The 15829-nt window shown below is 40.3% G+C and overlaps 1 protein-coding gene across 1 annotated transcript in view; it reads left to right on the top strand.

Annotated features, from left to right (window-relative positions):
- Positions 1-213: 213 nt before the first annotated feature.
- The window catches only part of ENTPD1 (ectonucleoside triphosphate diphosphohydrolase 1), a 130133-nt gene continuing 114517 nt past the window's right edge, over positions 214-15829 (top strand). Inside the window, exon 1 of the mRNA XM_058672078.1 lies at positions 214-349. The gene's annotated coding sequence lies outside the window, so the exon portion shown is untranslated. The remainder of the gene's footprint in view (positions 350-15829) is intronic.

Below are 15829 nucleotides of genomic sequence, written 5' to 3' on the forward strand. Positions count from 1 at the left end.
CTAGAGCGTGGATGGGAGGGGTCGCCTGGCGTCCAACGTCATCCGCAAGCTCTTGCTCATTGGCTCAGGGCGCTCGCCGTGACACCCCCAGCCAATAGGAAGCGAGTTCTTTCGACTCTTTCCGTATCCTACAGCGTGCGTCGTCCTCTGGGTGCCCACCGGAGCACAGCCTCCGTCGCCTGGCAACCAGGCCGGGTGCAGGGAGCCTGGCGGCCTGTGTCCACTAGGTGACAGTAGGCGCTCGGGGCAGCGGCTCAGGCCTCGAGGGCGAAGGAACCCGCCCTGGGCCGACGCAAGCTGCAGAGGCTGGAGGTAGGGCTGCACATCTCTTCCACCCCGGATTCCCACGGTGAGAAACCCTTTCTGCAAAAGGATAATGCTGTCAGAGAGGAGTCCCTTACGTGAGCAAGCGGCTCCTCTAAATCTGAACACTAAAATAGTTTAACGCTGAGAAAAATGTCAAAGCTTGCATAAATGTTTCAAAATTATTAAAGATGGACTGCGTTATGGTTGCAAGGAAGAGTAGTAAAAGGAGGGAAATGAAGAGTGGGGAAAGGGGACATGTGAGGAGGTGGGAAGGAAAACGGGGGAAGAAAAAAAATATTTCCAGCAAGAGAAAAACAGACTCAGGGTGAGAGCTGCCATGGAAGAGAGGAGAAAACTTGGCTTCTCTTAGGAACCACCTATCCGAAGCCCACTCTCAAAGCACTTGGCTTTGCCCAGGAGCGATGAGCGTCTGATTCTTGGAGCAGCAGGTGGCATGCAGCAGTTTTCTGGCTTTGCACGTGTCTTTGTGATGGCACGTCCAGTTTACCAGACGCAGGCTGTGAAAGGCTATTGCTATATGGAATATTTCTGGCACGGCTGAGGGGCTATTTAATTTTAAAATTTTAAATCAGAGTTGAAGGACTTGTTCCTGTCAGACCTAGTATCTTCCCTACAGTTTTTTCGATTGCTTAGTGTTGGGGTATAGATTCAGATCGTTTTTGAATTATCACAGAATATTCTTTAGAATTATTTAGAATGTGTATTCCCCTAAAGTGTAACCTTTCTTAGTGAATCACTTAAGCAGGTGAGTGTTAGAATATTTGACTTAACTCCCATTCTTTGACAAGATCTTGATTTTTCCAATGTTTTGAAGTTGGTAGCTAAACACACCTCTATGTTCCGAATATTTAACATTTTTTATGTGTCAGGGTAGTGAAATGACATTGGAGATGCATTTTTGTATCTGATATTAAAGTGTTTACCTGTTTTATTGTTATTTTCTATGGGAAAAGGCAAGTCCAGTCATTCTAATTGCACGTATTTTAGAATAGAAACTCTACAAAGCAGGGATTTGTTTTGTCTATTTTGTTTACAGATGCATCCCCATGCCTTCAACAGTGAGTAGAACGTGTTAGATGTGAGTGAAATATTTGAAAATATAAAAGAAAAATCAAAGATTATTTTCTTTGATTTATTTCAGGATTATATTTCTTTCAGTACAATTTCTATTGTCTATCCAAGAAGAGATTATTTTGGATTGCAAAATTTGTAGTTTAAACTGTGACTCAGTCATTGTTAAATTATTCCTGAATTTGTTCATGTTGATGTGTCTAGTCTTTTGAAGTAATATCAGAATTGCATGATAAGAAATAAATGATTCAGTTTCTTTTTCTTATTTTTAATTTAAGCACATTAAGATATTTTAGAAAAGTTAAAATTTTCTTTCATTCTCTATACTTAAGCAGAAACATGATTTATGTTGCTGTTATGTATTTGTGGCAATCTTTGTAATGCTCTTAAGATTTTTGAGATATAACATTAAAATCTGAAAGATGATTTTGAAGACAGTAAAATTTATGCACATGTGTTATACAGATGCCAATTTGAACATGGAGACCCAGTTTTTTTGTGTGTGTGTGACAATAGCTAAATATTGTTCAGTGCTTATCATATGCTGGGCACATTTAGAAGCATTTGACATGCATTTTCCTGTATAGTCCTTTAATTTTTATTTTTTTAAAGATTTATTTATTTTTGCTGGAAAGTTAGATATACGGAGAGGAGGAGAAACAGAGAGATCTTCTGTCCGTTGATTCACTCCCCAAGCGACTGCAATGGCCAGAGCTGAGGTGATCAGAAGCCAGGAGCCAGGAGCCACTTCTGGGTCTCCCATGTGGGTACAGGGTCCCAAGGTTTTAGGCCATCCTCGACTGCTTTCCCAGGCCACAAGCAAGGAGCTGAGTGGGAAGTGGGGTGCCAGCATATAAACCAGTGCCCATATGGGATCCTGGCATGTACAAGGTGAGGACTTCAGCCACTAGGCTACTGTGCTGGGCCAGATACAGTTTTTTAGGTATACAGGCTCATTCCTCCCCTCCCCTTATTCCTGCCCCATCTTTCCTTCCTGCCATTTTTCCCCTCTTGCCATTTCCCCCCATATTATCACAGTAGAATATTCCTTAGTATAAATTACAAGTTTAACTTCCTGATGTTTAAATGTATCATGACAGGGTGAGTACAGGCAAAAGTAAAAAACCTAGTATGGCAATGTAGAGGTGTATTTATAAGTTTCATCAGGAGTCCTACTTTTATTTGAAAGTAGAGATGCTTACTACATAGCATTTTTACTTCCTGGTATAATAGAGAGACCGTATCTTACATTGAGATACTTCAATATGATATCGCTTGGGAGTAGAGATTTCTGGATTAGATATGTGATATGAGTAGCTGTCTGTGTTTTACATTAAAGGAGTTCAATATGTGGCTGGAAATTTAGCCAGTAGATTGGATCAAGATGGCAGACTGAGAGCAATGTTAGCCTTTCTCCAATTCTTCCCTTTTTCTCAAATCTGTTACAGAAAAATTAACACTTTTGTGAGTACATGCATACATTTTTATATTGAAAAACATGAAGGTGTGTTTTAAATTCTGAGAATTTAAAAAATATATATTTTTTGAAAGAGTAACAGTGAGAGTGAGAGTGTATGTATGTATGTGTGAAAAAGAGTGCAAAGAGGGAGAGTGAGGAAAAGAGGAGAGAGAGAGAGAGAGAGAGAGAGAGAGAGAGAGAGAGAGAAATCTTCAGTCTGTGGTTCATTCCCCAAATGTCTGAAATAGCTAGGTCTGGGCTAGGTTGAATCCAGGAGCCTGATACTCCATCCTGATTTTCCATAGGGGTGGCAAGGGCCCAAGTACTTGGGCAATCTTTGCTACCTTTCTGGACACCTTAGCAGGAATCCAGATTGGAAGCAGATGATAGGAGTGAAACATGAGGTATGAGCCTCTGCTTTAAGAATTCTTTTAACATTGGAGGCAGAAGGAATGAGATTGAATATGTACCTGAAAAAAAGTAGTAACTTTATGCAGAAGTGGAAGTGGTGCTTGGGGTGCCCTAAGAACACAAAAAGAAGCTGTTGCTATCAGTGTGAGTTACTGGTGGAAGTACTACTATAGGTACAAGTATAGTCCACCTTTCAACCTCTGCTTGTATATGTAGTAGGTAGCAGGAGGATTTGTCTTTAAAGGCAGGCCATGGGAATTGGAGGTAGTCCATGTGGGCATTTTTGCTGAAAAGGTAGAATAGTGTCTTGGATGGCTTCTGACATCCAGGAGGAAGAGAGAGGTCTCATACCTTGTCAGCTATACTTCTACCATTTCCTCTTCCACAAATCCTGGAGGTAGAATGTATCAACATTACTCATATGATTCCATGTGTATTTATTTATTTTTAGAGACTTATATATTTATTTAAAATGGAGAGTAACAGATAGATGGTGAGACAGAGAGGAACAAAAGTTTTCCATCCATTGGTTCAGTTCCCAAATGACTACAGTGGATAAGACTGGGATAGGCTCAAGCCAGGAGCCAGGAACTCCATCCTGGTCTCCACCTAGGTATTTGGGCCATCTTCCACTGCTTTTTTAGGCAGATAATTTAGGAGCTGGATCAAAAGCAGAGCAGCCAGGTCTCAAACCAATATGAGGGGCTGGTGTCACAGGTGATGGCTTATTCTGGTGCCTTATAAATTTTGGATTTTTTTGTTCAGAAAACATGCATCCAAAAGGTTAGAAACAGCATCGTTCTAAACCACTAAAGAAGAAAAATAAAACAAAACAAATATTGCCCAGTGAAACAAATTTAAGGAAGTAGGAAAGCATCAGCATGAATAAGTTTAAATCATACATCTGCAAAGTACACAGTAATGGAAATTAAGAACTATGAATAGATTTAACAGTAGATGATACATAATAGAATATATGCTTCATCAACTGAAAAAAAAAGATTATCAGTTAAGGTCTGGTATAAGGGTTGGGCATTTGGTGAAGTAGTAAAGTCATTGCCTCAAATGGCCACATCCTATTTCAGAGTGCCTGGTTTCAGTCTTGGCTCCTTATTTCTCACCCAACTTTCTGGTAACTTACACTCTGGGAGGCAGCAGGTGATGGTTCAAGTACATGAGTCCCTACCACCTATGTGGGATACCTAGATGTAGTTCTAGACTTCTGATTTTAGCCTGGCCCAACCCTAAATGTTGCATATATTTGGAGAGTAAATGAGAGGATGAGAACAGAATATGGTCCAAGTGCTTGGGCCCCTGTCACTCACATAGGAGATCTGGATGGAATTTAGCCTCTTGACTTGGGCTTTGGTCAGACTTGGGTGTTGAAGCCATTTGGAGAGTGAACCAGCAGACCAAAGATCTCTCAATCTCTATTTCTCCACCCTCTTTGTAACTGCCTTTCAAATAAGTAAACAAAAATTAATTAATTAATAATGTCAACATCAACAAAAATCCACAGAATAAAAAACTGTTGAGAATTCAGAAAAGGATCTAAGAGACAATGGGGGCACAGTGATAAAAATATAGATGTATAATAGGAGTCCCAGAAGAAAAATGGGGGATAATGGGGATAATTCAGTTTCTAAAATGAATGAGTTATCACACTGGTTACTCACAACCATGTCAATTCCATAATGTTGCAAATTGCTGTTGATGTTATGTCGGGACTCTTGGTTGAATGGGATGATATTCTGCCAGCTCTAACAACGGACCAGAAATGGTCTCCCCGAGAGACTGTTCAACCCATCTGGACAATAAATAGCTGGACTTTATACTTGGTATATGTTTACAAGGAAAGAATCTTGATTGAATTTGAACTGTAATACTGCATCAAGGTGGAGGAAGCCACCAGGGGGGAGAGGCGTGGGGGGGGATTCCCAGAGCCTATGAAACTGTAACATAATGCAAAATAATTAATAATAATAATAAAAAAATGAATGAGTTATCAATCTATGATTTCAAGCTCTACAAACTCAAACAAAAAACAAAAAGAACTTAACATCTGAAGATATTTTACTCAAATCTACAAAAATATGGATTAAAAAGATACTACCTTCAAAAGTAACAATAAGATGCTCACCTTTTCAACAGAAATGATGGAAATCATAGAAAGTGGAACAATAATTTTTTTAAGAGTTATTTATTTTTATTGGTAAGTCAGATACACAGAGAGGAGGAGAGACAGAGAGGAAGATCCTCCATCTGGTGATTCACTCACCAAGCGGCCACAATGGCCAGTGCTGCACCAATTTGAAGCCAGGAGCCAGGAGCTTACTCCGGGTCTCCCATGTGGGTACACGGTCCCAAGGCTTTGGGCTGTTGTCGACTGCTTTCCCAGGCCTCAAGCAGGGAGTTGGATGGGAAGGAGGGCTGCCGGGATAAGAACTGGCGGCCATATGGGATCCCAGTGCGTTCATGGCGAGGACTTTAACCACTAGGCTATCGTGTGGGCCCGGACAATACTTTAAATTCACAAGCCAACCTATAATTCCAAAGCTACTAGTCCCTAAAAGAAGAAGATAGAAATTTATTTAGAAAACAAAGATTAAATTAAAAATCACTAGCAGACCCACACAGAGAGAGTCTTTAGGTTAAAAGTAGTCTTTAGACTACAAGAAGAATCATCTTATGAGACTACACAGTAATGTAGGATTGAGGAAAGATAAGTGAAAAAGATAAATACCTCATGTAATGTCATATTCCCATTACAGTAACAATAAGTTCTAAAATAAGAAAGTAGGTAAATAAAATTAATAAGTACATGAAAACATCAACTAAGAATCAATCTGAAACAGTGCAAAAATCTACCAAACCATGTAATATATCTGCTAGGTATGAAAGAAAACTAAGTGGAGGACTACATTAAATTCATGGCTCGGAAGACAATAAAAATGTCAGTTCTTGTGACAGTTTAGTCCCAGTAATGCCACGACACTGATAGTGCTGCTTCAGAGATTTCAATGCTTTGCACTTCAATTAAGTGAATATTTTATAATTATACCCTGTTGAGGTATTCGTTCCATCACTGTTGATTTACATGGATAGTCCACATCTTGTGCTCGTTTTGGCAGCACATATACTAAAATTGGAATGAATATTCTGCATCTGAGGAAAAAGTCTTGTTGACAATAACTACCTTGAACTTTCCTCAGAGACAGGTTTTTCCTTCTTTTGGTCATTTTAAACTTCCACATCTTAATAATCTAAGATTCGAAAGCTGCTTGAGAGTTTCAGAAAACATAACCAAGTTTGCAACGCAATGCAATTAAGAAGTTGTACAGTAATAGTATGCTCATGAATTTTAAGAGGAAATCTTTCACCATTTAGTTTATCACTTGACTTTTTTGTATAGAAGATACTGGCTGTTTAAATCATGACATATTTTAGTGTTTTTAATCTATGTTTTCATCATAATTAAAATTTTCAAAGGGCCAAATTACATGTTTATACATAGCATTTATATATTTCAATTAGAATTGGGAATAATTACAATCATTTAAGTATATGGACTAGTTCGATAGTTGTTAGGTGGGTCATTTCTCCCACTAAAGGGTCCTGTCTGTTTGCAGGCTTTTTTTCCAGAACTCCATGATTTTCTAGGCAGGATGGGGAGAACCTGGAGAAAACTTCCTCACTCCCTTCCCTTGTGCTGCCTGAGGGAGAGCAATAGCAGCCTTCAACCTCCGCCTCCCTGAGGAACACTTCCACCTCTGCCTCCCTGAGGAATGCTTCCACCTCCGCCTCCCTGCCAGATCACAAGGCCGGGTCTGCGAGGTGGTCCGGGAGGATGGGGAGATGATGTTGTCTGACCAGAAAGTAGAGATAAAATGCCATGGGGAGAGGGTAGGAGGGGACACTGCCTAGACCTGTCCCCTCACTCTCACCTAAATTAAACGTGAAAGGCCTTAGTCTGTCTAGGGAAAGGCTTCAGTGTCATGGACTCCGATGGGAACACCAAGGATGTGATGCCTGCTGTGGCTTGGGTTCAGGGAGGGGACCCTGTTACGCCTCTTCCAGTGGAGCCTGCGTGAGAAATGACCAGGCCGAGGCGGAAGCTTCGGGGAAGGATGCCTCCTGGATTCTGCTGCATCCCTAGTGGTCTTGGCATTCCTGGCTGTACTCTCTTTGCTCTTTATGGCTGGAATAATTCTATTTGTGTGTGGCAAAGGCTCAATATTCTTTTATAGTTCCATGAAGCCTTCTGACAGGAGACTGGACAAGGATTACAAGTAGTATGGGATAAAAACTATCAGATCACTAGCTTTAATAAACCTACCTGGGACTATTTTTGAGGACTCCTAAAAGAAGATTAGAGCAGAGATCTATAGCTTAAAAAATCATACAGGAAGAAAAACTAAGAAAAATAGACAAGTTACTATTAAAACCAATGTAAGGCACAAAACACAATGAGAGCTAACCGCTTAATGATTAAAACTGCAACTGGTGCCAAACTGCGTCCACAAGAAATAGCAACCGCAGTCTGTCACCAGACTATTAGAGAACAATCTTTTCTCAACAGCCCCGCTTACCTCCCTGGAATAATTGTAGAAATGTTACCACATGAATAAACAAAGAAAAGTCCCTTTGCAATAATCTATTGTATATAAGTTAATGCCTTGCTTTTGCAAAATGCACTCAGATACAACTGCCTTGAGTTGTTGTGTCTGTTTGTCACTTGCCAAATCCTTACCCACCATTCCAGGGGTCCTGTTCCCGCCGGACTGATTGCTCCCAGCCGAGCCGGTCCGTCACAGTACCCAATGGCTGTGAATTAGTTCTACCCTAGAATGGGAGCAGAAGAAAGAAAATATATCATCTGTATATCCATTCATCCCCCTATCAGTTTAAGTAGTTCAGCTACTCTGGCTTGAAGGCATAGTCCAAACTTTATACAGAACAATATTTCATTTATCTTTAATTATTATTTATTTATATTCTATTATAATACCACCATTGATTATGGGGTCAGCGTTGTTGCACAGTGGGCTAAGCCACCTCCTGTAATGCCAGCATCCTATGTGGATGTCAGTTCAAATTTAGGCAAGTTCATTTCCAATCTAGCTTCCTGCTAATGTGCTGGGAAAGCAGCAGAGGGTAGCCCAAGAGGTTCTTGAACCAATATGGGAGACTCAGATGAAGCACTTGGCTCCTGGCTTCGGTCTGGCACTGCTCCAGCTATTTTGGCCATTTGGGAGGGAACCAGTAGATCAAAGATCTCTTTTGTTCTCACTATCTTTCTCTGTCACGCTCCTCTCTGTAACTCTGTCTTTCAAAAAAACAAATAAATAAATAAATAAGTTCCTAAAAAAGTCATCATTATCAGAGATGAATACACATTTTTCTTAAGAAGTAAAGTTTGAAATTTTAATGTAGAAGTTTCCTTCCTTATTTTGTTAATATAAATTCCCAAATTAAGAATATGAAAATTTCTGAGCCTTAAAATGACATATATTGCTATTTAATATTAAATTGTCAAATTTTGAAATAAAACTATGATTGATTTAGAGTTATAAAGGTAATATTATGTCAGAAAGGAAACAATGATTTATATCTTTTGGGTTTAAAAACAGGGGTTATAAATTAACTTTATCATTTTTTTAATATATCTTTTTTTTTGAAGATTTTTTTTATTATTATTATTGGAAAGCCGGATATACAGAGAGGAGGAGAGACAGAGAGGAAGATCTTCCATCTGATGATTCACTCCCCAAGTGAGCCGCAATGGGCCGGTGTGCGCCGATCTGAAGCCAGGAACCAGGAAACTCTTCCGGGTTTCCCACGCGGGTGCAGAGTCCCAAGGCTTTGGGCCGTCCTCCACTGCTTTCCCAGGCCACAAGCAGGGAGCTGGATGGGAAGTGAAGCTGCCGGGATTAGAACCGGCGCCCATATGGGATCCCGGGGCTTTCAAGGCGAGGACTTTAGCCGCTAGGCCACGCCGCCGGGCCCATAAATTAACTTTAAAATGAAGTATTTTCTTTTGGGACCCAAGTTTTAAATTATAACTAATGTTCTACTTTGGAGATATGTTACTTGCCTGTTACACCTTGTAATTCCATTTTGTAGTTTCATAATAAAATATATACTTTTTTCTGGCTTTAAGGATATGTTGGAAAATAGAATAAATATAAGTACTTTGTGATATAGGTCCCAGCACAATAGTGTAGTGGTTAAAGTCCTTGCCTTGCAGGCACCAGGATCCCTGATGGGCACTAGTTCGTATCCCGGCTGCTCTACCTCCTATCCAGCTCCCTGCTTGGCCTGGGAAAGCAGTAGAGGATGGCCCAAAGCCTTGGAACCTTGCACCTGCATGGGAGACCTGTAACAAACTCCTGGCTTTGGATCGACTTGAGGAGTGAACCAGTGGATGGAAGATCTTTTTGTCTCTCCTCTCTGTAAAATTTGACTTTTCAATAAAAAAATGAATATTTAATTTCAAATATATATTGTATCAAACAAAACCCATCTTGAAACTAATTATGCTTACAACCTCTTAAACTTTTTTTTAAAAAAGATTTATTTATTTATTATTGGAAAGTCAGATAGGAAGAGAAGAGGCGAGGCACTGAGGAAGATCTTCTGTCCCATGGTTCACTCCCCAAGTGGCAGCAACGGCTGGAGCTGAGCCAATCCAAAGCCAGAAGCCAGGAGCTTTTCTGGGTCTCCTTCGTGGGTGCAGGGTCCCAAGGCTTTGGGCCGTCCTTAACTGCTTTCCCAGGCCACAAGCAGGGAGCTGGATGGGAAGTAGAGCTGCTGGGATTAGAACTGGCAACCAAATGGAATCCCAGTGCATGCAAGGCGAGGACTTTAACCACTACGCTATTGCGCGGGGCCCAACTTCTTAATCTTTGTACAAGCATTTAATTTGACTTGTCCATTAGTTTACATCAGGTCAAGACTAGAATCAGCATTCACTTCTTTTTTAAGTGGTTGTTTCAAAAATTTATTATTATTATTTATTATTATTTATTATTTTTAAAAAAGAAGGTGGTGCCACTTCTCTGGAAGCACAAGCTTTCTATTTATTTAATTATTTTTCAGTGTTTAATGCATTTAGTTTTAAACTATTTATTCATTTATTTGAAAATCAGAGTTACAGAGAGACAGATCTTCCATTTGCTGTTTCACTTCCTGAATGGCCACAATGGCCCGGCCTGGCCAGACTGACGTCTGACACCAGGAACTGGGAACTTCATCTGAGTTCCATCTTCTGTTGCTTTTTCTGGGCATATTACCAGGGAGCTGGATTGGAAGTGGAGCAGCCAGGACTTGAACTGGCAGGCTACTGGTGTTATCCCAGCAGCACAAACTTTCTAACTTGTTTGCCTGGTCACTGGCTCACTGTTACCTTCAGTGCAGAGTTTACGATCCAGGGAGCTTCTAAGAACAGGAAACTCCTTCAGTAGTGTTTTTTGAAGTGAATTGTACTGCAGGTCAGGTTCAGAAGTGGATGGGAGACCAATTTGCTCTGCACAAGTTTTTAGTTTGAGCAGTCCAGTCAGATTTGCTTGGGAAAAACATGGACCTGTAACATTTGGATATGGAGTCACACTTTTTATTATTTACAGTGTTTCCTGTACTTAAGATTAGAGTTGTCATTTTGCCACAATAAATTTCGTGTTTGTTTGAAGAAAAGAGTAGAGACTGATTAACAAAGAGCAATTCTCATATTAACAAGGGTAGGCAACTTCCAGTGCCTATGACCTCTATTCATGTTTTTTTCTCCAGGAATTTCTTTTCTGTATCTGAGAATGGTAGTTAAAATGTAGCCCAGAGATTACCTCAAGGTCCCAGTCTCCTGTCTGTAATTAAAATTTAGCTTAGAAATTACCTCAAGGTCCCAATCTCCTATATGTAAGTTGTCTAGGAATTTCCTTTGGATTATCAATATACAGTTCATATAATCTTTTTTTTATTATATTTTTGACAATCTTTACATAGTTAATGAGGATAAAAAGGTTCAAGGGCTATAGGAAAGTAGTAAGACTATTATTTCCATATTGTTTCCTTCATGTTTAAAGGGGGGTTTTAAGGGAGAAGGCCCACCCAATTTCCTACCCTCTCCAGGTCCTGGATGCAGGGCATGCTCCGAGGTTCTTGCTCAAGTGGTTTTGATAGTTCACCAGTTATGAATCGCTGCCAATCTCGCCACTCCAAGCACGATGAGGTCTTTGAAGAATCCACTGATTGACATAGTCCATCATAGAGTCTCCATTTGCCCTGTGTTTCGCTGCCAACATAGAGCTGAGATGGTTGATTGACCTGTTCTGTCTTCTGTCTTTTCTTGGTTAGGATTCTGAGTCCAGCATTTTGATTGGGGAGATCTCCAAAGAAACTTTGTCAGAGGTGTTCCCAGACCAGATTCTTGTATGTACTAGCAAGTACAGGGCCCGGCACAGTCCATTGCCCCGATCAGCTGGTGGTTGCAATTGCTGGGTTGGTTCTGTTTCCAGTCCTGTCTTCCACTGGAACCAATGGGCGTTGCAGTCCAGCCTGGTTCTGCCCAGCATACACTCAGCCCTCGCATAAACAAGTGGGAGCTGCAGCCTAGTAGGAGCGGCCCACAATAACCACCACCAGGCCCGCCCCCTACCTTGGTTTGCCAGTATGTGTAGCAGACTAGTCCAGTCTGTCCCACATCCCATTTTCGGCTCGCGTACATGTCAATGGGTATTGAAGCTTAGTTGCAGCTAACCAGCTCAACTATCCAGTGCACACAGATGCTGTTGGGTGTCTGTCTAGCCACCCCAGCCCCTGTCCTAGTTTTCGTGCCCTCCTGTGGAATTGGTAACCAAAGAGGTAGGAGCCCACTATTTCCCTCCCAGGCCTCTCCCACTCCTAGATTATGCACTCTCCAGGTAGTTCTTATAATCATATTGACTAATTTTAATTACTACCCATTTCCTTGTGTTAAAAATAGTCTTAGCTGTCAATAAGTCATAAGAAGAGTTCAAAACATGTTGTGAGGCGAATGAAATTTCTCTGCTTCCTCTCTTACCACTTATTAGTCAAGTCGGCTTTTTATTTTTGTTATTTTTAACCTAGAAATACTATCTGATCATGCTTCTTTTCTCATGGGTTTTATATCTGGTTGTGGAGTAGAATTAGGCACAATTGAAAAAAGCTAAGACATCAACAGACAAATGGTAGAGGTATTTTTATTTTGATAGAGATTCTTTTACCAGCATCCTGAAAATTATGCTGAAATAATATCATCTGCCCATATGGTCACTTTATCCTATCACTCTGGTGCCAAAACCCAAACCAATCCAGTTTTCATATTTGGCGTGACAGTTGTTTATTAACAGCAGAATATTTGTGGGTCTGGCGTGGTACCTAGCAGCTAAAGTCCTTGCCTTGCACGCACTGGGATCTTATATGGGTGCTAGTTCATATTCTGGCAGTCCCACTTCCCATCCAGCTCCCTGCTTGTGGCCTGGGAAAGAAGTTGAGGATGACCCAAAGCCTTGGGACCCTGCACTCACATGGGAGACCCAAAAGAGGCTCCTGGCTCCTGGTTTTGGATTGGTGCAGTTCCGGCCGTTGTGAACCATCGAATGGAAGATCTTCCTCTCTGTCTCTCCTCCTCTCTGTATATCTGACTTTGCAATAAAAAAAAAAAACTTAAATAAAATCAGGATATTTATATCAATATTCTGTGTAAATTAACTCATGTATTCTTTTTTTAAAAATCCTCATGTTTATTATCATTTTAGGCATTATTAATTCAGGTAACCTAGCAGATTTGAAAATATAAAATTAATAGCCTATTAATCCTAGCTGATTAACAAGTTTAGTTCACATTCCTCAGAATTCCTAATTCTTCTCCAGTCCTTCTGTCTTTATGAATACATCACATATTTAACATTTTAAATGCAGTTTCTATCAGTTGAGTTCAGAGAAGCACAGTATGGACCTTGGAAATCATCTATGTGGAAAAAGGCTTGTCAGGGGATTTTAAAAAGTATTTTCCTTCAGCCTTCTAGGTGGAGGATCTAGTTTCCTGGGGCAGTCAGTCTGAACTGCTGTATCTATTACGTGCTGCCTAGCAAAGTTCAGTAGGGCAGTATCTGTTTCCTTAAGATGGTGTGATAATGGGGTGTTGCAGTATTCCTGAATTTGAGCAAAGTGATAACGGCTGAAAAGCTAGTTAAAATAAAGTGGACTGGTTGAAAGGAAAAGGGCAAAACCTTTTCCTTTCCCAACTACAACTTCCTGCTCCCGCCCACTGCAAGGACTTGAAACAATAGCACACAGTAAGAATAGTAGCCAGCTTTGTGTTCACTCTTTAGAAGTTTCTGATTTTATTTCCTTAGTGATTTAAAGTCTCCACCTTCCTCCACCTTGTTGAAAGTAGGTGAAAAACTGATGAATTAGTTTCCTAATGGTGGTACATTTAAAAACAGTCTGCCCTCCCTCACAAATTCCTTCTTGGAAACTTTAGGCTAGCCAAAGGAGTCATTTTACACTGAGTCAGATCTCAAGGCACTAACAAGTGTGAGAGCCCTAAATGAAATACAAGCTTTTGCTTCATTAATATTTTTTGATTCTGGATGTTCACCAAGGCAAACACAGAAGTGTCTATTTAGGAACAAAATAACTTTATTAATCTACTGGATTTGGTTCTTGTGTCCTAAACATGTTCTGCCCAGTATTTCTTGCTGTAATCTAGTGGTATTTCCTATAATCTAATGGTGCATATTTCTGCATTAAAAAGGAAGTGAAAAGAGAATGGGCAAAGGGTTGTGATCTTAGGCATAATTCTGGATCATCAGAAATGTTAAACTTGTAAGGACAAAAGAGGAAGTGGTTGAGAGGGCAAAGAACAGTGAAGAATAAAAGGAAATAACTAGAGAAAACAGCTATGAGTATTTTAGATACCCATTCTCCTCTAAACACCCCTCCTCCCAACCTGAGTTTACTCACCCTTCATATAGCAAACCATTCTTTGACATCATGGCAATGGAAGTAAGTGGGTATTTATTCTGCAAAGCACAGAGGAAGGAGTAAAGAAAGTATGGGTAGCTCTGGCTTAATTCTCAACTCCCTGAGGGATGAAGGATGAAGACTCTTACAGATTGGAGTTGGGGTTGGCAGCTGCACATTTGGCTTCTGGGCAGGTGTCTGCTTGGTACTTGGTGCTCTTGCCTTCCTTTTATTGGTTAGTGGCAGGACAGCTATCATGTTTTGGGGATTTTGATAATGGAAAAGTGGATTTGGTTAGTCTAGATCCTGAGTTCTGTTACTTTTTGCTTGGGACTTGGGAAGTTCCTGTTAAAAATTCTTTAAGACAGGGTTCAATATCAGTATGTTGTCTGTAGAGGAGAAACATGACCTCATGAGGCTCGTGATCCGGGATCTTCTAGGGCTTTCTGGGCCTAATGCTTCCCTCCCTCAATTCAGTCAGTTCATCTTAGCAAGAGGTTGCTGGCAGTGATCAGAGTAGGGAATATAAACTTTGAGTCAAGGGAGGAAGGGCATGATGATATTTCTGGCACTATGTATAGGCTAAATTTCATGATTATTAGAAACTGACAGATAATTAGAATATATTGGGGTTTTTTTGAGAATAGTGGAAAGAAAAAATTGTTAATAAATACATCTTAATTATTTATACTCACTCATATTTAATAAAATATATGGTGGTATTTATATAGATGTCTTCCTAATTGAAAAATGTAATGAAATAAAGTAGTTGTCACTTTCCTGAGGGTGTTTAAAATGGGATTGCATATATAATAATAGGATTGTGTTGTAGCACAGTGTCAGTGTATTAACACCTCACATTGGTAAAACTTTTGTAGTTACAGAGAATTTCACGTTTTGATTTTCATAATGACCTCATGAGATCAGTAGACTTTGTCCTAATGCCAATTTGAGTGAACAACCTCAAGTGCTAAGAATTTGCATAGCATGCATCATTAATAATGATCAGACCCAGAATTAGAATTTTTCTCCTTTCATTAAGAGTTCTCCTTCAATAGCTGAGACTCTCAAGTAACTTTTCTGAGGTCTTTTCCCATTTCATTAGTTTTAGCTAATATATAAACATATCATACTATTTTTATAGTCAGTCTGTTTTGAAATTTTAAATACTGAAGCTTGGACATACCTGCAAGCAGAAGCACTGGCCATTCTCAGCTTGCTCTCCATCTTCTGCTCTGCTCTGTGTCCTGGGAAGCCAGCTAGGGTACACCAAGGGGCTCTTGCCTAGGTTCAGCAAGGGATTAGAAGCAGGAGGAGAGTGGGGTCTATTATTTGTTCATTTGCTCCTTCCCTCCTGGGCTGTGCACTGACAATGTCTGCACTCTTTAACTGAAGTTGTAGCAAACCTTGACAGTCCCCCCACCCCATCCAAGTACCCCTCACCCTCAGCATTCTTTGTACAAAATAATGGCTCCTTTTGAAAAGCTATGGGCTGCATTCTATGTTACCACACCAGAGTATGTTCAGTGATGATCCACAGATATCTGTGCTCTGTGCTGGCCTCCTTTCAGCCCTATG

Source organism: Ochotona princeps, chromosome 13 (genome assembly GCF_030435755.1).
Source record: "Ochotona princeps isolate mOchPri1 chromosome 13, mOchPri1.hap1, whole genome shotgun sequence".
NCBI lineage: Eukaryota > Metazoa > Chordata > Mammalia > Lagomorpha > Ochotonidae > Ochotona > Ochotona princeps.